General features: G+C 35.5%; 1 protein-coding gene and 1 non-coding gene across 4 annotated transcripts in view; one reads left to right on the top strand and one right to left on the bottom strand.

The window, feature by feature from the left end:
* The window catches only part of CHCHD3 (coiled-coil-helix-coiled-coil-helix domain containing 3), a 341,349-nt gene that overhangs the window by 90,027 nt on the left and 225,410 nt on the right, over nucleotides 1–25,912 (top strand). The window lies entirely within an intron of this gene.
* Nucleotides 18,484–18,610, bottom strand: LOC122730268. Its single transcript, XR_006353459.1, has one exon. It is a non-coding gene; the product is annotated as a U6atac minor spliceosomal RNA (small nuclear RNA).

Below are 25,912 nucleotides of genomic sequence, written 5' to 3' on the forward strand. Positions count from 1 at the left end.
CCTGAGTTCAAATTCAGCTTTGGACACCTACTGATTGTGGACCCCCAGGGCAAATCACTTAATTTGTCTTTACTTTCTATTCTCCCACTATAAAATGGGACTAATAAAAGCATCTATCTTTCAGGGTGGTTGTAAAGATAAAAAGGAAATATTTATAAAGTTCCTCACACTTAGTAGGCACTTAATAAATGCTCCCTCCCTTCCTTCTTCCATACAGGCAGTGGAGGCGTAAAACTAGTTTTTAAAAACCTTGCCCAGAGATAATCTACTTCAAGTGTTTTAGACTGAGGGGCTTTAAGAATGCAAATGGAAGAGAAGCAAATAAAAGAAAAATAGATAAAATGTACAGAGATTTTTATACAAACTTTTGTTTTCAAACCATCACAGGTTGCAGAATTACTTCACTTGAAGTCCACCATCATAGTCCTAGATGTGTTTGCAGAGCTGATAGAAACTATGCCAAAGAGAATAAAAATAGGCAGAGGAGCTGAATTAGAATAAATGTACACAGAAGTGAAGGCAGCCAGGTGTTGTAGTTGATAGAGTGCTGGACCTGTAGTCAGAAATACTCTTCTTCTTCAGATCACATCTAGCCTCAGACACCAGATGTGTGGCCCTGGGCAAGTCACTGAACTCTGCCTCAGTTTCCCCATCTGTAAAATGAGCTGGAGAAGGAAATGGCAAGCCACTCCAGTGTCTTTGGCAAGAAAACCCCAACATGGGATCACAAAGAGTCTAACACTAATGTAAATTGACTCAACAACAACACAGAGATGATCTGTGTTGGAAATGAGAAGAAAACAAAGATAGCAAAATATTTCTACCCTTTATTAATGCCCCCCAAAAAGGTGACTGAGAGAACAGCAAAACTATGTGATTACTTTCCCATTTTAAAATTATTAGCATCATATACACATGATTTAAGAGGATTCTAGGTCAGGGTATTTAGTAGGGAACATCCAAGGTTTCTGGCCGTATTCTATGGTAGACCACATAATTACCATCACACAGTTGCTTGAAAGATGTAGAGAATGCAAAATACAACTATGCTTATTGTTTGTTGATTAAAAGAAGCATTTGATTCAGTAGAGCAACAACACCAGCAATTAGAGATAGAACAACAAAGAGAACTGTTTGAGCTTTTGATTGTTAATATTAGGTGAAGCACAAAAAAAGAGAGAGGGAGACATATGCTAGGCATATGTCATGGAGGTGATCAAGAAAAGAAACAAAATTGAGGAGGAATTACCTGTGAATCTTGTGTTTTCCAGGTGTTCCTGTTCGTTAATAACATTGTGCTATTCGAAGCAATCCTAATTATGCACATAGGTAAAATCAAATGGATAAAGAATGCCTAATTTCCAGATTATGACATGCATTTAAATGACAATCAATAGAGCTCATCCATTCATGTATATATCTTGGATGGATAGTGCAAAAAGAAAATGAATGGAGTCTATAATTAAATAGGAGGAGGAAGGATCAGACTTGGTTGGTGTCAGGAAATTGCAGAGCTCCTTTATTGTCTCTAAACTTCTGTGGGAAACGGTCTTAACTTTTCATATATAATATTTCTGTCAATATTGATTGATTGAAAATCATGCAGCACTGTAATCTGTAAAGAATTAAAAATTAATACCTCCAGAGCACTATAGAGAGGTATATAGTAGAGGTAGAAGCAAGCAGTAGATAAGAAAGGAAATTTGAGGAAGAGCCTGGTGGAAAATTTTTTGATGGACTGATCAAGTGGTGAGAATGAGAGGTTAAACAGTGGTCTTGCTAGTGTTTTCACCTGGTATCATTGTACTGTCAGGGGAAAATGAGGAAGGGGCCCTTTATACCTTGTTGCCCTTCTGTGACTATGATCTCACAACCATTTGAGTGTTATTATAAATAAGAAAATTTGGGGAATGACTTGTATTTTTATAAATTTGACTCAGTTCTCTATAAAATGGAGAAATGAGGCCTTTATCAGAGATATTTATTCCAAAAATTCTTTTCCAGTTTTTTGTTTCCCTTTTAATCTTTGTTATATTAGTTTTGTTTTTGCAAAAACTTGTAATAGTTTTCATTTATTTTTGTAATTTTCTAACTTGGTTACTTTGGGAAAATCACATAATTTCTTTAGGGTATAATTTTCTCTTCTGTAAAATGAGGGGATTGGTTTAAATGATCTTGAATGCCATTTTGAGGTTTAATGTTTCTGTGATTTTACAATTTGACCCTCTGTCATTTGATTGTTAGTCCTTTACCCCACTCCCACCTCCCAAAGGAAATGAACCCTTAGGTTTGTGTATGCTTTACATTTAAACCGTTGAATTAATTAGCTTTTCAGAAAGCATGATGAAACACCAGAGGTATACTGAATGGTGCATATTTGATGAAATATTTAATTTATTTTTCATCTTTTTTTCTCTCGTATATTTTGTCTTGACTTCAGTGACTCTTCTTAGCCAACAGGAGAACCTCCCACATAAAATACCTTATCTGAAAACAGCCAACTGATTATGATTTCCCTAAGTCAATTTCTCTTTTTATAGTTTAATTTTTAACAGGTGTGCCTTATTTTTAGTAGATTAATATTGACATTTCCTATTCTGTTTTACATGTATTTTTGTTTTTTAGTGTTGTCTTTATTTACATTTTTGTAAGTTACCCTTTTTTGTTGCTTTTTCATTGTTTCTAATAGGAAAAAATAAAATGATATAGGAAAAGTTAATTGAACATGCAGTTAGAAAAATGAGAATACCAGCAAATTAATAACCCCCCAAAAGCAGAAAAGTTGAAGTTTTGAAAATGAAAGGAGAAATAAAATTGAAAACAAGAAGATTTCTATTTGAAAATCAAAACCCAAAGACATCCAAAATGGGAAAAATCATTAAATTATTTTCAGTGAAATTATTTTAAAAAATGAAAATCAAAATGTGAAATATCAAAAAATCAAGTTAAGAAAACAAGATTGGGAATTTACTGTGAACAATGGAAATAAATAAACTATCAGAAAGTATTGTTTCTTTAAATGCCAACAAAGGTCTAAAATTAAGTAAAAGGGATGAGCTAGCACATTTAAACTACTAAACACAGCAGGCAATAGAGAATCCAAACCATTCAGTCTCAGAAAGAGAAACTGATGTTTATTGGGCAGGCAAGCCTTTTCTAGTTGGATTTGTCTAAGTGAATTTTATCATATATTTACAGATTAAAGTCTCTATGTTCCATAAATTGTTTACAAAAATATGAAAAGAAGGCACTTTACCAAATCCCACATGATAGAGACACAGTTCCAATACCCAGACCTGGTCAGGATAAAGTAGAAAAAGATTATAGATAGCTATCAGTAATGAATAGTTGTAGAAATATAAATAAAATATAAGCAAGAAGCTATAGCAGTATATTTAAAAATTATTCATTATGACCAAATTGAATTTTTACAAAGGATCCAAGGATCGTTTAACATTAGGAAACTTATTAGCATGATTAATAATTTTAATAACGATGACAGATCATTAGATTAGATCAGTATATGGAAAAAGAAAACCTTTAACAAAGCACATCAATCTTTTATGTTAAGAAAACTGAATGAAGGAATAAAATATTTGTTAAGTGTATATTATGCAAAAATTACTGTCCTAAGCCATGGGAATATGAATGAGTAGGGGGTAAAAAAAGGTAATTTCCTGCTCTTAAGGAGTTTACATTCTAAAGGGGGAGATAACACATATGGAAGGTTTCAGCTACAAGTCAGATCAAAAGAATCTTATGGTACAGCAGCCAAGCAGATAGTAATGCCTTTTCTTTTATGTCATTTCCTTGGATAAAATCATATCAATTTCTGATATTTGAGCCATTTGACAGACTCATGGAATTTGGTGGCAATAAACTTTCTTTTCTGGATCTTAAATAGATTTGACTGTAAAAGCATTTGCCAGTCTGTATCTCCAGGCTGTGGAAAGTGGATTGGAAACTGCCATCCCCCAGAGGTTTCTAGGGTGCTTTTCTGCTTTAGCTAGGCTGGCTTGCATGCCCTGTGGATGACAGTTAGTTGACTGTTTGGTGGGGGTGGCTGACCCTTTTTCCTCACTAGCTGCTTCCTCTACATGATGGCTGTACGGGCTGGTCTGGAAGCTTGACTGGTGATTTGAAGGGTAGGGTACTGCCACTCTCAATTGTGCCATTCTGCTTTTTTTGGTGGTAGTTGGTCAGCAGTTGTTGGAGGTTGTGATGAGGAAATTAGACCCCCTTTTCATGATGATTTTTCCCTTTAATGCAGCAGATAGGATGGAAGTAGTCCTGGTGGTTTTGGGAACAGGGGCATTCTAAGAAGAATTGGAATAAAAGGATCTTTCTTAAAATGATTTAAAGCATTTACCTAAAATAGAGCTAGCAATCAGTTGTATTTGTGATAACACCAGAAGTTTTTGCTTTAAGTTCCAGATACTCCTTGAGATAATGTATATAAAGAACTATGTGAATCTTAAAGCCCCATATAAATGTGATATATTTATTATCATTATTGTTATTATTCAGTTTTCCACATAATGCTATACATGGTAGCCTTAGCAAATGACAAGCAAAAGAAATGAACAGAATTTAAAAAGGGTGTAAAATTTTCCCTTATTTGTGGGCAATCTAAATGTTTACTTAGAGAACAGTAGAGAATCAGCACCAAAAAAAAAAAAAATGAGAGTAGGTTTTATGAAGTGGAAGGGTACAAACTTTTGCTTTTGCCCATACAAATGATCATAATTTCTATCTCGTTTTCCTGCTTTTTATTAGAAAAAATACATTTAAAAATATATTAACTATCAGGGTACTGACCTTTCAGATTATACACAAGACTTATAGAACTATCACTACAAAAACGTTTTTTGGTTTTTTTTAGAAATATGAAGTACTTAAATGATTGAAAGTAAAGTCATGGGCAGCTAGGTGGCTTAGTGGATAAAGCATCGGCCCGGGATTCAGGAGTACCTGAGTTCAAATTCGGCCTGAGACACTTAACACTCGCTGTGTGACCCTGGGCAAGTCACTTAACTCTCATTGCCCTAAAAAAAAAAGAAAGTAAAGTCATTATTTGTGGTTAGACTTTTTTTTTTTTAAAGAGGGTACAATCTTAACTTGCCATCCAGATCTAGGGCTATACCAGTCACATAAGGGAATACTTGACAAAGTTAGAATAATAAAATTTATATCTAGAGATAAAAAAGAATCAAGAACATTAAGGGAAATGATGGAAAAACATAGGAAGAGAGCTTGGAGTTTACAATTCTCAAATTCTATTAAAAACAGTAATTTTATAACACTATCACTGGATGAAAGTTTAAATTTTGATATACACTACTCAAAATTATGTTAATCTGACTTATTCCTACCTTATTCTGATGTAAATTGTTTATGCTGTCAGTGACTTCAGATTCTGTGATCTTAATGAGCAGTGTGAATCAATTGAAACTGATTGTAAGATAAATAACATTGGTTAAAATATATTTAATAAATCAACCTGTATAAAAGGGTTTCTTTCCATTTACCTCTTGGCCCACATTAGACTTCATCATTCTCTTACAGATCTTTATTATTAAAAGTAATAATTTTGTTCTTGCCACATATAATTTATCTTTTATTCTTACCAGCTTTATTAAATAATCTCAACTGGGCCTGCTTTGCTACTTGGAAGTTCCATCATTCTCCCTAACTGATAATATGTAATAATTATCTAAAGTTGCCATTCCAAATTTTGTCAGTACTCCTCAAGCCTCCTATGCCATATACTTACCCTCTTCTCATAAGCGAACCCCTCCTTGTACTTAACTGAGAAAATAGGTAATCCATCATAGTCTCCTGCTCCCTTAAACTATAACTCAAAACCTCTCTATATCATTCCTCATTGTCTCCTTTGTCTCCTGTTCTCTAAAGACATGGTTCTGCTTCTTGCCAAGGCTCATCCCTTTCTCTGCTTTTGTTCTTGATCTCATCTCTACCTTCTTCATTATATAACACTCAGGTGTCAAATGACTTCAAATGTGCATCTGTGAATCAGAAGAACACCGAAGTAATTTGAATTTTCAGGGATATAGTAACTTGTTTTTGTATGTGTTATATAAATAAAGATATAGGTTTGTTGGTGTTAGATATTTGTACCTTTCTCTTTTAAAAATTTAATAGCAGCATAAACCATGTATTTTCATGAGAATGACATGGTATTGTTTGCATTAATTGGGACAAGGAGTAATTTTGATATGGTTTCATTTTTGTCATAGCGCTGGCCCTGTATGTTTGCATCTGCTGGTACTTGGCTAACTCAAAATGTTTGACCTTGACCAAGTGAAGTTGTTTTGACCTGATTTTTCTATCTTTAATTAATTCTCTATCATTTGAGTGCTAGATTTCATGTGATACAAATATGTTTCATTTGTGTCTTTAATTCTTATAAATGGATAGTACTCAAAATGTGTGTAAAAATTTGTACTTTTAAAAGAATATGTTTCAGTAAATATTAAAGCTATGGCAACAGCTGTTGGTGTGAGGAAGTCACATGTTTTCAGGATCATTTAAGCCCATAATGGATGTGATTCCTTGCACCTATACTCAAAGGAAAGTGTGGTCAGAAATGGAAATAAAAGAAAAACACCAAGAACTGACATGCTATTGCTGTGAAATAGCTTAATTGATCATCAGAAAACGAGAAAAGATCTGAAAGACCTCACATCTGGAGAGGTTGTTATTGATTTAGATTATGAAACATGGGTGAACATAGTGAAAACAAGTAAAAATCAGTTGCTAACCTTTGATAAAGGAAAAAATATGGGGATGACAATACAAATACTGGCATATTGAGTATTGGAAAAAATGTCATTTTGACTTGAGAAATTCATTTTGCCATTCATGGTTGTATCAGAATGGTTGTCAGGAGAAGTCCATGTAAGTGTTGTGAGATTTGGCCATCTTAATCAGACTGTAAAACATCCACCCAGTCAATTTTCTTTTTTAAGCTTTATGTTGTCTTGGAAATCTTATCCTTTGTGATAGAATGATGAACTGTGAATATATATATATATATATATATATATATATATATATAGAGAGAGAGAGAGAGAGAGAGAGAGAGAATATATATATATATATAGAGTGAATATATATATAGAGAGAGAGGGGGGGGGAGGGAGGGAGGGAGGAAGAAATGTTCTGGAATTAGTGAAATTCCCAAATGGAGATGGAATACTGCAATATGACCTTGCATTATGCCACATATATTGAAAAGTTAAGAAATTTATTTAAGAGATGGAGATAACAATGGCCTGGAGAATCTCCTGATTTAAAACCCATTGAACACTTGTGGGGTAGGAAGCAGTGTCAAGGTAGCAGAGTGAGAGGAAGCATTTTTGTTTACCTCACCCAGCCTTTATAATAACTTACAAAATGTACCAAAGGAATTCTGTTTGGGAAAATAAAGAAAATGCCCCCAGTGAGTATTTCTTTCAGTCTAGGGTGACTTAGAAAACAAAGAAGTCTGCAGATTCTAGGGTGGTTTGTTTATATGTATTTGTAGGGGCAGCTAGGTGGTGCAGTGGATAGAGCACCGGCCCTGCAGTCAGGAGTACCTGAGTTCAAATCCGGCCTCAGACACTTAACACTTACTAGCTGTGTTTGCCTCACTAATATATATATATGTAACAGGTTTTGTTTTACTTTTTTTTTTGTTTTGTTTACATTCAGAACTGAAAGCAACAAAAAAATAGAATTTTTAAAATCATATGATCTGCTGCTCCTTCCTCCCCTTACCTTGTGTCCTTGTTTCCACCCTCTTTGGGCTATAATCAAGGCTAGACTCAAAAAAGGACCCTCATGCTACATTTAACAGTGTCATAAAGGTGTAGAATTAAGATACTTTAATATCCAAAAGAGTTAAAGATTGTTATAAATTCAGTCTCAAATCATGTAAAACAAGGGATTGCAATAAAAAGAAGACATAGTGCATACTCTAAGATGTAAACAGTTGGAAGGTTTATTTTGTAAGCCTATACATTTAGTTATTTTACTTTGTCTCAGCTAATTTGCAAAACACTCTAAACTAAAAAGCATTAATTAAAAAACAACAAAAACAACACTATAATCCTTTTAAAAATAGATTTTTGGTGATTAAAAAAAAAAGTTCATTTGTTTCACTGCTATGTATTCCACAAAGTACTTCAGACTCTTTCCTGAAATTTTGTTTCTAAGGAGGATTGTTTTGCTGATCAGATTCAGGGCACGGCCGTATAAAACTTTTTCCCTTTTGTCATAAATTGTTTGATGTATTTTCTTCTTTTTAAAACAAAACAAAAAATTAAACCTTTGTCTGTTAGGAGTTGGCTAGTCTAATTCGCTCTCCAAATAATCCCCCCCAGCTCACAAACATTTTCTAAATGAGGGACTAGGGAGGCATTCTGAAAGAGAGGTGGTGCCTCCCGTGGTCGCTCAAAGAGGCCGAGATGGCAAGGCTCAGCATTCTGTGGGCGGGCTATGGCAGAGGACAGCCAATTCCATCCACTTTGACTCAGAGAGTGCAGGAGGGAGACTCATGTGAAGTCTTGAAAGGTAGTCTGAAGCCTGGCTGTGAGGAGCTTCATGTACAAAACAAAAGAGTTTCTGGTACTTGATAAATATTTGTTAATAGGTCAATCCAGGATGCTTTAGGAAATGAGTGACTTGTTCAGACTCTTGCTTTAGGATGATTATTTAGGTAGCTGTGTGTAGTATGTGTTGGAAAGAGAGGAGTTTGGAAGTAGGGAGACAGATTTGGAGAGTGTAAAATGAGGTAGTGGTCATGTGAATGAGTAGAAGGGGACAGAGGATGCAGTAATGTGTACAAGTTCTGAAGGAGCAGATTTGGGCTGGATAGACGTGGGAAATTCCTAATTAGAAATAACAAATCACATAGTGGGCAGCCTTCAGAGATGGAGTTCCTTCAGAGCTCAATCAAGCAAAGGCTGTATGACCACTTGTCAGGTATGTTGTAAAGAGATTCTGTTTAGGTACTGTTAGGATTATATTTACTTAAATATAGCAAGCATTTACTAAATTACCTATTATATGTATGGCATTCTATTTGGTAGGAATTACTGATACAAATAAAAAAATACCAACCTCTGCTCTGAAGAGCATAAAATATGTAAGCAGACAAGTCAATATAAGATAATTTGAGAAAAATGAGAGTATTAGGGGCATCAGAAACAGTTTTGAGTTTTTGCTTATTTGGGCAAGATAGGTGCCTCTTGAGAACAAAAGGAGTCTAAGGTGCTGGCAAGAAAGTCTTTGAAATGACTTACTCTTACACAGAGTTGGCGAATGAAACAGTAAGGTTGCGGATGGACCAAGAATAAGGTACAGCTAAAGTGTTGGAGATTGAGATTAGGAGAATACAGTAGGATTGGAGGTCATGGTGTAAGGAATTTCAGTGTGCTGCTTCTTGACAGTGGAATAGTCCTGAATGATATTAATGATCCTTGGTATATTCATTTCTGTGGTGATTGAAAGTAGAGTAAAGCATAAAAGTCATTGGAACTTGAGAGAAACTGAAAGTTCCAGATGTTGAAAGTAACCAGTTTTCAACTTTGTATATGGTTAATTGGAAATACTTGACTCTAGTTTTAATGTTGTTTATATGACTCGTAAGATCCATAAGAGGAAAGCTTCAGACATCGTTCATATCATACATGAAATGTTCAATAAGTGTTTGAATGATTGATTATTGTGCTTCCATTTATTACGTGAGCAATGGTATAGCAGGGAGAAGAATGGGAAGTGGCTGATATTTTTCTTTTTGTCAGTTTAAAAGCAATCACAGTATTGTCCTGACTATTCAGTAGACTTGTAATGAAAATAAACAAGACTCTCATTCTTACCAGTCTTCTTCTAGCCCTTTATATACTCACAGTAGCCTGCCATTCTCTGGCCCATTGATAAGAACTGTCAACATAAACACCTCCCTCAGTACTTTTCATATTCTCTTTTTGTGCACATAGTCCTAGGTTAATTTAAAATGACTGAAGCAATGCAGGCAAAGTGCTTATCTACTTGGTTAATATCTCTTATAAAATGCAAATGCAGATTGGGAGTTGGGAATTGAAACTCATTTTCATACTTTTAATACCTTTTCATTTCAAAGTAGTAATATTAAAATACCTTTAAGGGTTTCTTTAAAGTATTTTCCCTACATCTCTGGAGGGCTTGTCATACTTAACCAACTTTCAAAAAGGCCTGTTCTGATATTTTCTTACAGATTTTTAAGTTTTGGGGATTACTTTTGAATGAGCTAGATCCCACTTGGGATCATGTTTGCAAGTTACCTACCCTTAGGCTCAGATTAGCAGGATAAACTAAATTTGACATAGGTTCCTTCAGGCATTTCTTTCTTTGCCCAAAATATGAGAACAGGCTATTATTAGCCTGCTATTCTTTGACAAAATGAAGGGTGGTCAACTTGACTTGTGGGTCTTACTGTTGAATTTGTTTATCCCATTAAAGGGGCTTAATCTTGATGTGGTTGCTCTCCCTCCTCTGACTGCATTTTTTTTTTTTTCCTTTTCTTAGCTCTGGTGCAAGTGGGTGAACTTCCAATGATATAAAAATCCTGAAAAATCAAACTTGAGTACATGGTTCCATCCCCTGAATAATTATCATTACTAGAAATTCAGAAGGTGAAGCATCAATTTCACACCTGAGACCATAGCTTAGACTTCAGGTTAAAGGTTTTCTTGCAGTCTGTAGCTTTATTCTCAGGCCCCATGACAACTGCAATGATTTCAAAACCACATTTTTCTTCTGCATCAAATCCAAGCAGCACTCTGAGTCATTAAATATTAAACCTTGTATTCAGGAACATTATTCACTCATTAATATTGCATTGAGGCCTTAACTGCATTGTTCAAAACATTTTAGGATGTTATGCAAGTTTGTCAAAATACATTAACAAACTCACTCATGTTGAACTAAGCAAAAAATGACAAACTGTTTGCACCACAAATGTGTTATGCTTAAGTTTTTGTACAGTGTAAGCATTTCAAGTTGAGGAAATGTTAACATTTAGAAACCCAGGAAAAGAGAGTCTGGGTGGGGATGGCAGCAGCAGCCAGATGGAATGAAGATTCATTCTCCACGTAACATCTGCTATACCTTTTCATGAAATTTACAGTAATTCTTACTGCAATTTCTTTTTTTATAATTAAGAACAAACTGAGAGTTAAACCTGATCTGTGCAATACTAGTTGGCTATGAATCCATAGTGTTGCTTATAGGGACAGTTTTCAAATATCCGTGACTATCTCTCATCTTGACAAATTTGAGTACATATAGGATTCCCATCAGCTTCAGTAACTGGGAAGCATTTGCTATTTGGCAGAGTTTGAGAAAGTAACAGAATTAAAGCCTTGGATTTTGTGAAAAGATTTATACTGGGTTGCTGTGAACACATCTGGTTCCTTTATGTTTTTACTTATCTGTTAGCTGGTATTTTGAAGGCCATACAATTATTTCTTTGTTTAGGAAAAATCATGAGTAATTAAAAGTTAGATTTGAAAGTTAATAATGGAGATATATGTTATGTTTGGCAATTATTGATTTCTAAATATGCGGAATATATTAAGGCAGACCGAGAGGGATAATGTAGGTAGGGTTGTATATTCTTGATCATTGAGACTATTTCAAATGTAGGATGGATTAATTTTGTTATGATGAGTGGATTCAAAGTTTCAAGAAAGATAGAAATGGATATTATGAAGTAAATAATGAAGGTGGTAGAGTGAATCCCTGCTGACTGGGAGCTAAATTATTCATTTTGTTAGTTTAGCTAACATGGTTCATGCTGTGTAGGATTTCAACACTGAGTCATTGACTAATATTGCATAATTAAAAATCCTTTATTCTTTAGCCTAGTAATGCAGTTGAAATTTAGAAAGAGGTATTAGCTACTTGGAATTAGAATTTCAGCAGCTTAAGATCATGGTAGATACTGTCTACACAGTTGTTTTTAGATTTTCATGCCATGAAATCAGTTGTTCAAGTGATGAACAATATGCCCAATATGTTTTAGCTGTACAGAACCTTTTACTTCTAGTCTTTGTACTGCTTGAAACAAAGGAGTAAGTAAACAAAGGTTAAATCACTTGCCCAGGGTCACATAGCTAGTAGGTATCCGAGGTTGGATTTAAATTCAGCCTTAGTGACTTCAGGTCTAGTGCTCCCTATCCACTGTCTATTTAGTTGCCTAGATGAGGTTGAGGCTCCTCTGTCATGTTTGCATATACTTTTTTTTGTTCGTTTGTTTGTTTTGTTTTTGGTGAGGCAGTTGGGGTTAAGTGACTTGTCCAGGGTCACACAGGTAGTAAGTGTTAAGTGTCTGAGGCTGGATTTGAACTCAGGTCCTCCTGAATCCAGGGCCGGTGCCAAACATAATTGCCAAACATAGCATATATCTATTCACTGCGCCACCTAGCTGCCCCTACATATACTTTTTCTCAACTACAGTAAAACTTGCCTCTGCTTCCTCCTTTTTTTTTATTAGTTTATTAGTACATTAATATATTTCTCTGTTTACCTCTTCTCTTTACCCTCTAAAAATGCTCAAAATGGAACCATATTCCCCTCCCCAAACCTCTGCTTTTCTTAACCCTCAATGTCTTCAAAAAATTTTATTCCCTCCTTATTAAAATGTTAGCACTATATCAGCTCATAACCTACTTCCAGATCCTCCAAATAAATTCACCCTTCTAGGCTTCTCTGGACTCTTGTGTTTGTATTTTAGAGTTCCTACTCTTTTCATCAGAAAAATTTGAAAGGCATCTACTTCATTTAATGTGCTTGTTTTCCCACTGTATTTTAATATTTAGCTTTATAGGGCAACTTATACTTGATTGTGTCTATCTCTTCTGTCTTTTTTGAATATTGTATTCCAAGATTACCTCTCATTTGTGGTGTCAGGTCTTATTTTTTGATCCTCATTATAGTTTCTTGAATTACTTATTTTTGCATGTTTGCAATATTTTTTCTTTGACATAGAACCTCTGGATTTTGTTTATGACATTTCTCAAACATTTCCTTTTTGCATTCCTTTCAGGAGGTGATTGGTGAATTTTTTCCATCCTGACTTTGCCCTCTGGATTCTGATAACTCTGGGCAGTTTATGATTACTTTTAAAAAATATGATTTTCAGTGCATGCAATGATTATTAAGTTATTTCTCCTTGATCTGTTTTCCAGATCTGTTGTTTTTTCCTTACATTTTTAAAAAATTTTGCTATAACATTTTTTTTGCCATGAAGTCATTGAATTATTTTTTATTTCTTTCAGGAAGTTCATTTCTGTGGTGAAGTTTATAATTTTCTCTTTTCAGCTATGTAGTCTTCATTTCTCTAGAGCTTTTATTTTCAATTTTTATCTCTTGCTTCATTTTTTCTAGGTCTTTATGAGTTTTTGTGGAAAATGCATTTTTTTTTGGAGTCCCTGTAGTTGTTACATAGTTAATTTCTTTTGGAGAGAGGAATATTTAGATTTGCACTAATTTTTGAAACTAGTTGATGTTTCATTTGGTCATTTTTTGTTTGTTTGTTTTAATTCATCAAGGATTTGTGCTGGGCCAGTCTCCATCCTGTTGCTTTTTTGGGTGGAGTTGTTGGCCCCTGGTCTTTTCCCCAGAGTCCCCTGGATTCATGTTATGACCTTTACCTTCCCTTGTTAGCCTCCTCCCTATCCCCATCTTGGAGGTTCAAGAGAGCTGGATCCTTAGGACAGAGTTAGGGATTTTACAAACCTGAGGTCTGGGCTTTCACAGCCTGAGAGCTTCTTCAATGCTCTTTAACTCATGCCTTTAACCTGGGTCTTCAAGCTTCCCTGAACCTTTTTGGGGGTAGTCTCTTTTTCTTACTGTCCCTGCGTACTAGATGGGGATCTAGACCAAAATCTCTCTCTTATTCTCTTGGGAGGCCACCCTCTGCTAGAGCTGGCCTTTCTGGAGGCTTTGTTTTCTATCAATGATCTCTTTTGCAATTCTGGGGTGGAAGAAGTCACTTGCTCTAGTTTCACATTGGATTTCTTGAAAACTATATGGTCTGCTGAGGACTTGATGAATTTGTTGGAATAGGTGTGTGGCAGCTGGGCAATCTGCCTGCTGTTCCAGGTAGCTATCTTGGCTGGAAATCTCCATTTATCTACTAAGTAAGCAAATCATTACCTTCTGAAAATATTGGTATTAAATTGAAATAGTAGTTACACATTTTATTGCAGAATATCACATGAAAGACTACGTTGTCATTTGTATTATTTAACAGATTTGAAATGTGTTTTTAAGAAAAACACTTTCCTGTTCAAAAAGCTACACATTGAGTGTGATTACCCTTAGGCTATGTTTATATAAATTACATTATCTTTAGATAACATTGAATAGGATAAAGAAAATCCTATAGCCTTTTTCCTTTGGGAGATTGGTTGGTTATTACTCATTGAGAGAAATGGGGTACAGAGTATGTTATTCCATTGGAAATTGAAACAGAACAAAAAGGGACAGAAAGGACTGAGACCTTGTATGGCAGGATTTCTTTATCTTACATTAAATTACTGAGGTTTTGTTTTTACTTGAGTTCTGTGTAACTGATGAAGAACCAGCTAATAGGAGAAAATTTCAATAATATTATATTTTTTGGGGCAGTTAGGTAGTACAGTGGATAAAACACCGGCTCTGGATTCAGGAGGACCTGGATTCAAATCCAACCTCAGACACTTGACACTTATTAGCTGTGTGACCTTGGGCAAGTCACTTAACCCTCGTTGCCCCGCCCACCCCCCCAACCAAAAAGAAACAATAATATTAGATATTTTCTGTTTCTACAAAGACTTTAATATTTTCAGTGTGTTTTGTTTCTTTTTTTTTGGGGGGGGGGTGAGGCAATTGGGGTTAAGTGACTTGCCCAGGGTCACACAGCTAGTGTTAATCATCTGAGGCTGGATTTGAACTCAGGTCCTCCTGAATCCAGGGCCAGTGCTCTATCTATGGCACCACCTAGCTGCCCCGTGTTTTGTTTCTTTTAATCCTCAAAACAATTTTTTCAGGTAGATAGTGGAGGTGGTCAGTTTTACAGATAAGGAAACTGAATTTAAGATAGTTTAAGCAACTTGCCCATTGCTTTGTAAGGGACAGTACCTTGATTTCCAGAGGAGGTCTACTGATTCTTAAGTAAGTTTTCTTTCCAGTGTATATTGGTTCTTGATTTAGGAATAGAAATATATTTGGGAAAAGTTTATCACTTTGGGGACTCTTAGGAATTGAATAATGGTAGTGAGGGTGGTTCTAGGTAAGAAGTGTCAGGAAATAACATAGCTATTAAAAAAGGGTAAGTAATGGGGTGATGGAAATGTGTTAGATGAAGGAGGTCATTAGGAAAGAAAAATTAGGAGATGGAGGTAGCAGGGATGAAAGCTAGATAGATACTGTAACAGTGGCAATAGATTTCTAGTTGTACTGTGGCTTGGATTTTGTTTACATTGCTGAAATGGCATGATTAAGGAAGATAGGAAGTATTTGTTCATATAACAAAATATACATTATTTTAGGTTAAATCTTAGCATGAACTAGGCATTATGGTACAATGATTGGAAAGACCATTTAATCTGGAATCCAACTAGGGTTCAACTCTTTGTTCTGCCTTCTATTACCCTTGTAACCTTGGGCGGGTCACTTGATATCTCTGGGCTTCATTTCATCTTTTGTAAAAGGAAGGGGTTGGACTTAATGAACTCTGGGTCTTGCAGGTCTAGATCTGTGATCTGTGATCTCTTAGGGCTCTTCTTGTTAGAGATAAGAACACTTTGAGGTGAATTAAGTGCTGAATTACATTTTTAATAAAGAATTGAATTGATGAAAATAAAGGTCCTATTTCTATGACTAGTGTGTGGTTAATTGTTATTGCTTTATTTGTTTTATTAAAATATTTACATTTCTAGGTAGCATTATCACTACTTTGCTTAAGGTTTTACTAAATAGAAATTTAAATTCTTCGGTCTTCCTTTTGAGTGAAGCATCCTGTTTTTTTTTTTAGCTATTTGAGAAAGTCAATAGACTTTCCTATAATTCTGAATATCAATCAGTTCACAGGAATTTCCTTTATTTCTTTATAGGATGTTTGAAACTTTTTTAGCACAGAAGTGTTAGTCTTGCCTTTTATTTTCTGAAATGAATGATATACATTGAAAGTTGTATATTTGTTCAGTCAGTATTTTTTTAATAGTCTAATAATTAGTTTGTTGAATTACCTTGTGTCAGCTTTCCCATTTTAAAATGTATAACAAACAGTATTTGGATTGCTGGTTCAGCATTTGTTCCAACAAAGTCCAACACATTAAATTAAAACTTGTCATTAGTATTAACAAGGACCCAAGAGTTTGTAGTCACTCATATTTCTTTTGGGATACTTAAAACAATTTTCTCTGGTCATTAGATGGGTTGTGATTGACCATCTGCCTACATGGTAATCTGAGCTCCCTGCTTGGGCGCAGGTAAAATGTTCATGTACTTTGAAGAAATGATATAGAGGCAGTTGACTAATTCTCGACACTCTTATATCATTTAAGCCAATAACCTCATCTCTTGGAGCAGCAGTTTCCCACTTGTTCCCCTCCATGAAATGAAAAGATCATCAATTGGTCTTCCTGTTGTGTTTTGGAATAATATAATTCCAAAATAATAGCTTCTAAATAATAGTTTTATACATACATAGTTTTATAAAATTTCTGATTATACAGACAATTGCAGATGGACTACTGTATCTGAGAATGACCTGGTGGATACTGTTCAGTAGTTTAAGCAGTTCAGGACAAAAGTGTTTGACAGACAGCTGACACTCATCTGAATATTAGTTCTAACCTAAGCTCAAATGTAACTGAGATCTTGCCTGTCTGGGTATTGTCTCCAGTGATGCAGATTGAAACTCATACACTGCATGTTTATCCTGTGTGACCTCTCATAAAGTTGTAGACAAAAGAGGGATGGCCCAATATACTGAATGTTTACATTAAGAAGATAGCACTCTGTCCCTCTGTAATCCTACTCCCTCCATAAGATTAGCGCATTCTCTTCCTATCATGCATTTCCCTGATGACATTTTCCTTCTGTAAAAACTAAGAAAAATCAGTTCAAAAGAACTGAAAAACCCCCTAACCCCTAAGTTAGTCAAATCACTATGGAACTAGATAAAGTCAACCTTTTTTTTTCCTCCTTGGGTATAGTTTATTTTGGCGTAGCCCAATTAAAACCCTCCTGAAAAATCTGCTAAACATTGTTTTTGATTTAGAACAAAGCTTTTGAAACTGTGGCTTTCAATCCCATATGGGGTCGAGTAACTGAATGGGGGAGTTTCAAAAATTTGGCAACAGTAAAAAGTTATGAATACCTATTTTATATACCTATATAATTGAAGTCGTGTAAAAATTTCTGTGGCAAAAAGGGGTCTTAAGTGGAAAAAACATTTAATAAGCCCTGATCTAGAATGTCTGTAAAGGGTTCATAATGGGACATTTTTGCCATTGAGAGAAAACATATAACTTGGTCTGCCTCCTTAAATGACCATAAGATATATATAGATAGAGATAGAGATATAGAGATATAGATATAGATATAGATAGATAGATGTGTGTGTGTGTGAGCAATTGATTATTTTTTAAAAATTTGGCAGGTTATTTATTACATTTATTATCAGAGACAGTTTGTATTTAGGAATTCATTTTGCTAGCATATAAAGGTATGACTCTCACCTGAATGAGAATATGATGAGGGAAAAACTTGTTCCAAAAGAGCTTGAGATACAAGGGCAAACCTGACTCTTGTTTGTTTCATTAAGCTTAGTCAAGCCGCCCAATTACATTTTGCAAATAAGAAAAGCTTACACTAAACTCTTACTGCTTTACTTTAAAGCTCTAGAGAATTTAAATGAGGAAGGATATGTGTTTAAAAGAGGACAATTTAAATGAAATTTGTATCAGGAGCTTAATGTGAGAATGATGTTAGGCCAAGGATTCTGAAGTAATGTTTCCTTTCCTGGCCCTTACCTAAACCCTCTTATTATACTGGAAAATACCCAGAAGTACCAAACTTCTCAAGAGATGTCTTTAATCTTGGGAAATTCTTGTTAATAATAACAAATGTGACTTTTCTTATTAGAAAACTGCTTTTGTGTATAAAATGTCACTTTTGATGCCATTTGGAATACTATGTGGCTACGCAGGAAATCAGAGCATAACTTTTTCCTTAGGGTTGCATCCAGTTTTTTTGGCAGCTTCTTCAGCCATCATGGGACAGTAGCTTACCATTATAGCTTAGACTGGGAGATATTGAAAGAAAAGCCATAGTCATTGGTGGTAGATTATTATTGCAACATACAAGTGCTTTAGCTGATCTCACAGAATTCTGTCTAACATGGCAGTTGTTGTTCGTCCTTCGTTTTCTTTTTTTTCCCCTCTTTTTTTTAAAACATGGTTAGATGCCACAGAGTAGGTGGCAATGCCATAACTGTATATGTGTTGTAAAGGCCGCTAGGACCTCTTCCATCCTATCAAGGGGAGTGCTAACCTTCTCTCCTTTCATACAACACTGTCCTTCATTTTCAAAGAGGACCATGACATTGGGAGGTTATGTTATGATTTGGATTTAAGTGAGGGAAGACTGTGTAAAGTGACCAGCCTTACTCTCCTCCAGAGCTATCAGGGTCCAGTGGCAAGATAGACATCAGGATGTCTGGAGATGGTTCTGGATGTTTTGAGGCAATTGGAGTTAAGTGACTTGTCCAGGGTCACACAGCTAGTAAGTGTCAAATGTCTGAGGTCACATTTGAACTCAGGTCCTCCTGACTTGAGAGCCAGTGCTCTATCTACTGCATCCCCTAGCTGAGCATGGCAGTTGAACACGTTTATTAAGAGAATGGGAGTTTGATGTTTGGAGAGGCTGTTCTCCATTGTAGGGAAGAAGAAATTAGGGAGTGATTTTTGGAGATATATAGCATTCCAAAATTGTGAAGGAAATGCAAAATGGGTAGGGGCATAATTTTAGAAATCATAGGACCTGAGCATCTTTTGAGTCTAGACTCAAAATAATGATAAGCATGAACATTTAGTAATATTTTTTTTTGGTGGAATGTTGTTATTTGATATATGATCAACAGGAACAGCTAAATAAAGGAAAATGATTAGAAAATAATATTGCATTGAATGACTTGTTAGGTTTTTTACAATCATTCTTGACATTTCTGGTGTTCTACTTTCACTTTTATACCTTCCTTAGGCATTGGATTAAAAAGGTACAGTGACTCCAATTCTCTGGAGATCATATTTTCTTTTTTCCAACAGAACAAAATCCTGAGTGTAGAAATGAGCAAAAAAGTCTCCCAGCAAGTGAAATCGACATGACTAAGGCTCCAATACTGAAATCATGTATTTTCTGTGAAGGCCCTTTTGAGCCATCTTCAGATGTTTAGCAGATTTTTCAGGAGGGTTTTAATTGGGCTACGCCAAAATAAACTGTACTCCTTTTATTTAATATATGCTTGTCACTTATTATTAGAAGAAAAATAGAAGAGGACAGAATGAGAGTGGAAATTATACAGCATGGGTAGGAGTAGAAAGTAGAGATAAAGAGGTCATAGAAAAATTTGAAGCAAAATGGATTCACCAAAATTAGCTCCAAAATTATTATTTTTTTAATAAAGAGCTTTCCCCCCAAATTACATATAAAGATAGTTTTCAACATTCATTTTTGATAAGATTTTGAGTTCCAAATGTTTCTGCCTTCTTCCCTCTACTCCACCCTTCCCAAGATGGCAAGCAATCTGATATAGCTTATACATGTACAGTCATGTTAAACATATTTCCATATTAGTCATATTGTGAAAGAAGAAATTGAACAAAAGTTGAAAACCATGGGGAAAATAAGTAAAAATAATATGCTTCAATCTTCAGGGAGGCTCCATAGTTGGATGTGTAAAGCATTTTCCATTCATGAAGCTCTGAAAATGTGTGTGTGTGCATGTGCACATGTACATATGCATACAAATAAACACACAGTCCTCTATTGATACAATGAAACACTGAGAATTTTTGTATGTGGAAGATCAATTTCTTTTTTTTTTTTCCACTAGAAAATGTTGCTTTATTTCGTGTGTGTGTGTGTGTGTGTGTGTGTGTGTGTGTGTCTCTTAGGAAGTTTATTTTGTCAGCTGTAGGGAGCACAGAGATTTTCAACATTCATTTTCATAAGATTTAGAGTTTCAAATTTTTCTCCCTCCCTCCCTCCCTTTCCTCCCCCCTCCACAAGATTGCAATCAGGTTATATATGTACAATCCACAAGTGTTCTTTTTTCAGTTCTTTCTATAGCAGTGCATAGTATGCTTCCTCGTTAGTTCCTTGCGATTGTCCTGGATCATTGTACTTCTGAGAGTAGCTAAGTCATTCACAATTACTCATTGAACAGTACTGCTGTCACTACGCAAAGTGTCCTCTCAGCTCTGCTCACTTTACCATACATCGATGTTCATTAGTCTTTCAGGGTTTTTCGGGGATCATCCTGTTTGTCATTTCCTGTAGCACAAGTCCATTCCATTACAATCGTATAACACAGCTTTTTCCATCATTCCTCAATTGATGGACATTCCCTTGATTCTCAATTCTTAGTCTCCACCAAGAGTTGCTATAAATATTTTTTGTACAATTTTTCCCCCTTTTCTCTTTTTCATTATTACTATTGTTTCATGATTACTATGTGGAAGATCAATTTCAAATGCAAGAACCTTTCTGCCTTCCAGGCCACTGCCATTTTTTTTTTTTTTTGAGAGAGAAGGAGGATTGTTCAATGCCTCTTGGCTTATGGGCTTATTCTTGCTGGCTTTGTTATTGGATGGCTGGATTTGTTTCTCCTTCTGATTAGGCCTCTAGGGACTAGGAATGGAAAGGGCAGTGATATTAACCTCCATTTATTTTTATAGATTAGAAACAAGTAGTTTATTGTTCTTACTCAAAAGGCAATTGGAAGAAAAAGAAAACCTTTTTTTCTGTGACAAAGTTCTACAACAAAGCTGAAAACTATACTTTTTGTTTTTAAAAAGTAAGGATATACATTTACCTGATATAAATATTTAAGTATTTTAACTATATTAATATCATTATTTTTGGTTTTTGTCCTTCATGCTGGAAGAGGAGCATGACATTGGCAGGTGATGTCATGACTTGCAATGAATTGCATTTAAGTGAGGGAGGACTTTGCACAGTCACCAGCCTTACTGTCTGCTCCAGAGCCATCTTGGTCCTCTAAGGGCCAAATTTATTATGTGGAGAGTTCATTGGGCAGCTTCCCGTAATATTGGGGTTCAGAAAATAATGAGAGACCTCTAGGTCCAAAGTTTCCTCCCTTCCAAACTGCCTCTTTTAGTTATTCCAGACTAATAAGAAAGGAGATTAACAGCCTTTTTTCCACAAACAAGCCAGGTTTTATTCAACAAAGATGAAGTTAATAAAGCCAGGGACAAGGGAATAGGCGAAAAGAAAATGAATACGCTCCCTGGCTCTACCAAAGACTGACTCAAACCCTAAACTTGCTTCCAGCTCAGCTAATTGGAAGAGTTGGCCTCTCTTCCACAAACTCACCACCTGGGGTCTGTAGTTTCAATGAGAGTCAGCTGTGCAGACAGCATGCTCAAGCTCAGCAAAAAGAAAGAGAACTTCTCAGAGCCAGTGTTCCCCTTCCTACTCTCTCTCCCTCTCCCAAAGGGGAGGTCCTTCAAACTGATTGGCTGAGAGTGGTCCCCTGCTGACGTCAGTAGTACACCAAAGTCGCACTCAGGGCCAGCCAGGTGTGGCCTCCATCCAGTCATCCCCAAGTAGTTACTTAGTTTCTCATTCTCACCCAATTCAAACCATACTAAATCAATCAGGTGGGGCCCCTGGGTGTCTGCCAAATTCCATTAGTTTATCACAGTTCAAAGGCAAGCTACACATCAGGATGACTCCAGGTGTTTGAGGCAATTGGTATTGTGACTTGCCCCCCAGGGTCACACAGCTAGTAAGTGTCAAGGCCAGATTTGAACTCAGAGGTCAGATTTGAACTCAGGTCCTCCTTACTCAAGAGCCAGTGCTCTACCTACTTTTCCACCTAGCTGCCTCCATAGCTTATTTAATTTAAATCTGAACTCCTATAAATCATCTGCTTTGTAGCAAAATGACTTACCTAACTTGAGCAGCGAGGTGAAGTCTATAGGTTTTGAAAATTGCTTGTTTCCTACTAAAAGTATGTTATTGCTGACTGTGTACATTATATAACAGCATTTATAGCTAGTCATCAGACTTTTCTCTCCCCTCTGTCATGGAAGCAACAAACATGAACTTTGAGACTCTGCAAGATATTGGAGAATAGAAGGGTCTGGCATTCTGTGGTCCATGGGGTCAAGAAGAGTTGAACATGACTGAACAACAACTTCCCTCCTTACCTGAGTAACAGGACTATGATTAAATTCTATAATATTGATATTTTAAAACTATATTTCTAACTTATTGAAAGAGGAAATAAAATTACTTATAAATACTGATAAAACAAATATATATTTAGTAAGAAAAAAATCATTTCTGTTGTATTTTAGGATTTGCCAAACATATTCCTCTCAGTGACCTTGAGAAGTAGGTTTTGAAAATATTGCTCATTTTTTCAGATAAAGCAAATGAACATCTAAGAGGTTGAATGACTGATCACACAGTGTGCTAAGAACAATATTTATTTTACATAAGTTAGGATGGTTTTCTGTTAAGGAAGTAGGGAGGCTCTCTTTGAGACTTGGTTGGTTCAGAGGACTAGAAAGCCCAGCTTTTGTAGAATTGGGGTTCTAGAGTTTGGACATAGATATTCCTGATGTGCAGGATATCTTTCTCATTTTGTGTTGATATCATAACAAATGGAGAGCAACTTCTGTTTTTAGCAAAGTATTCTTTTTGATTGTAAGGAAGGTGTTTCATCGCATTCCAATCCTGAGCCAGAATCACTGGATTTGTCTGAACTAAGCCTGCTTCACAATTACTCAGTGTCTAAAGTAATATTTGACTCCAGGTCTCATAAATTAAGTCCTAGTGCCCTATCTACTATGCTATGCAGCTAGGATGATCAAACATCCAATTTTTATAAGTATCATACAACCATAAAAAAAAACATCCATGGACATACATGAGAAAGATGTTGGCAAACAATGAAAATAATTCATTCTCTTGTGCTTGTCTTTGAAATTGACCTGCTGTTCTTTCTGTAAAATTATCATTATCACAGGGCTACCCATTCAGTGTTTTCATTTGTTAACCAATTTTTAAGACATATATGCATGTACATATAGATGCCTTTTATCTTTAAATGAGTCATTTCTCATATTGCCCAGATTTGTGACAAAGGAAAATAAATTAAGCAAAAACCATCTGAAGTAGTGACTTTATTTGACACTGTAATACTCTGTCCATCTAGTCCCCTGGGCTTCAGCTATCAGGAAGGAGGTATGTTTCATTATCCTTTCTCAAGGACCTTCTTATGTTTTTGACCTGAGTTTTGTTTTAGGGAACTTTTCATTTACAATATTGTAATTGTTGTGTATATTGCTTTCTTTGCATTAGTTCATAGATTTAAGAATTGGAAAAAACTTAGAAGTCATCTAAACCAACTGCCTTATTTTAGGTAGGAGGAAACTGAGACCCTCAGAAGTTATTTGCCTTAGGCAGAAATGGTATTTGAACTTAAACTATTTGACTTTAGATCTTCAAATTTATTGCTTTTGTAATTTTTCATGAAGTGATATCTTCGAGTTATTTAAATTTGCATTTCTTTAAAAGTGATTTTGAACCAGTTGTTCAAATGGTTGTTGATGGACCACATTTCTTCTGTATTTTGTGGATTTGGAGTTAGGAAGATCTGAATTTTAATTTTATACATTTATACATTTTATTATAATATAAGAAGTGTTTATTAAAGCCTATGACAGGCACTGTGCTAAGTGCTAGGGCTATAAAAAGAGGAAAAAACAGCCCCTGCCCTCAAGGAGCTCACAGTCTAATGGGGAAGAAAACAAGTAAATATGTACAAATAAGCTATAGGATATAGTGGATATAGGCACAGGTTAAACAGGAAATAATTAAAAGAGTGAAAGCACTAGAATTAAGAAGGATGGCAAAAGGCTTCCTGTAGAAGATGAAATTTTAGCTAGGCTTTAAAGAAAGCCGGAGGTAGTAGGGAGAACATTCCAGGCATGTGGAATAGCCAGAGATTATGCCCAGATCAGCTAATGTAATGTCATATTAGTGGAACAGCGAGGGGAGGTCCATGTTATTGGATTGAAGAATATGTGTTGGGGAGAAAAGGTAGGAGGGGCTAGTTTATGAAATGCTTTGAACACAAAACAGAAGACAAAGCTCTGTTGGGTTTTGTTTTTGTTTTTTTTTAAATCATGAGTCCTTTCTCATCTTTTGTTGCATTATTTTCATTTTTCCCTGTAAGGATCACATTCATTTTGGGGGAGTAAATTTTCCTTGGTTATAAACTTTTTTCTTTTACTTTTTTGAACATCATTTTAGGATGTTCTCTTTTTCATAATAGGTCCTGGCCAGTTTTCTTGTGATCCCAACTCTGGTTTGTTGGTATTTGAACTTTTTCATTCTGGTTGCTTACACTATTTTTTTTTTTTAACCTGGAAGCCCTCAACTTTGTCTGTGATATTTCTGCCAAACTGAATTTTGAATTTTGTTTAAGGGTTGACTGACAAGATTTTTCTCTCTCTCTTCATCTCCCTCCCCCTTTGTCCTCTTTTTCAAATTGACCTGGGCATTTAAAATTTATTATGTCTTTAAATATTCTATCCATTTTTTTTTCTTTCTGTCATCGTTTTCAGGAAATTCAGTGATTCTTTTTTGTGTGTGTGGGGGGCAATGAGGGTTAAACTTGCCCAGGGTCACACAGCTAGTGAGTGTCAAGTGTCTGAGGTCAAATTTGAACTCAGGCCCTCCTGATTCCAGGGCCGGTGCTTTATCCACTGTGCCACCTAGCTGCCCCTACTTCAACGACTGTTAAAATATCTTTCCTTGTCCTGTTTCCCAGGTCATTCATTTTGGATATTAGAAACTGTATTTTGTATCAGTTTTTTTTTCAGTCTTTTTATTTTGTTGCAATATTTGTTCTGGAGTCATTGCCTTCTGTTTGTTACTTGATATTTTTTAGGGAGCTTGCTACTTGGGTAAAATTTTTTACTTTCTATTCCAAGTTATTAAATCTCCCAATTATTTCTTTTAGAGATCTTATTTACCTTGTAATTAATTTTATATCTCTTCATGTCTTCTGGATTTTATTGGAACCTTTGTGTGAAAGCCATTTTCTCCTCTGTAAGACTCTACTTGTAGTATTTATGTAGTTACTGTTTTCTTCAGAGTTTGCCTCTTAGATGTTTCTTGATTGATAATATTTCTTCCTAGTGTTTGGATATTTTTTGTTTTTACTTGTCTCTAGCCTTAATTCCTTATTTGGGATCAGGTTCTTCTCTCTCCCATACTCTTTCATGGAGTAGTCATGTCTTATTTGGTCCTAGCTTCAGTTTCCTGGGGACTTCACCTTGGCTTTCACCTCCCTTTTTCTGTCTTTGCCCAGAGCACTAATAGGTTTTATAGTTCCCTTAGTTAGTCAGTCGATAAGCATTAAGCCCTACTCTGTCAGTTATGACTTACTTTTGTCTCAAGTGCTGGAAATACCAATATTTTTCTTGGAAGCTTTAGCTATAGGGGCCCTGATGTTGACATCTTCTTCTTAGGGTGCACCATGACCTCCCTTGTCACTAAAGAAACTTTTTTTTTTTTTGGTGGGGCAGTGGGGGTTAAGTGACTTGCCTAGGGTCAC

The sequence above is a fragment of the Dromiciops gliroides genome, chromosome 5 (genome assembly GCF_019393635.1).
Source record: "Dromiciops gliroides isolate mDroGli1 chromosome 5, mDroGli1.pri, whole genome shotgun sequence".
NCBI classification, from domain to species: domain Eukaryota; kingdom Metazoa; phylum Chordata; class Mammalia; order Microbiotheria; family Microbiotheriidae; genus Dromiciops; species Dromiciops gliroides.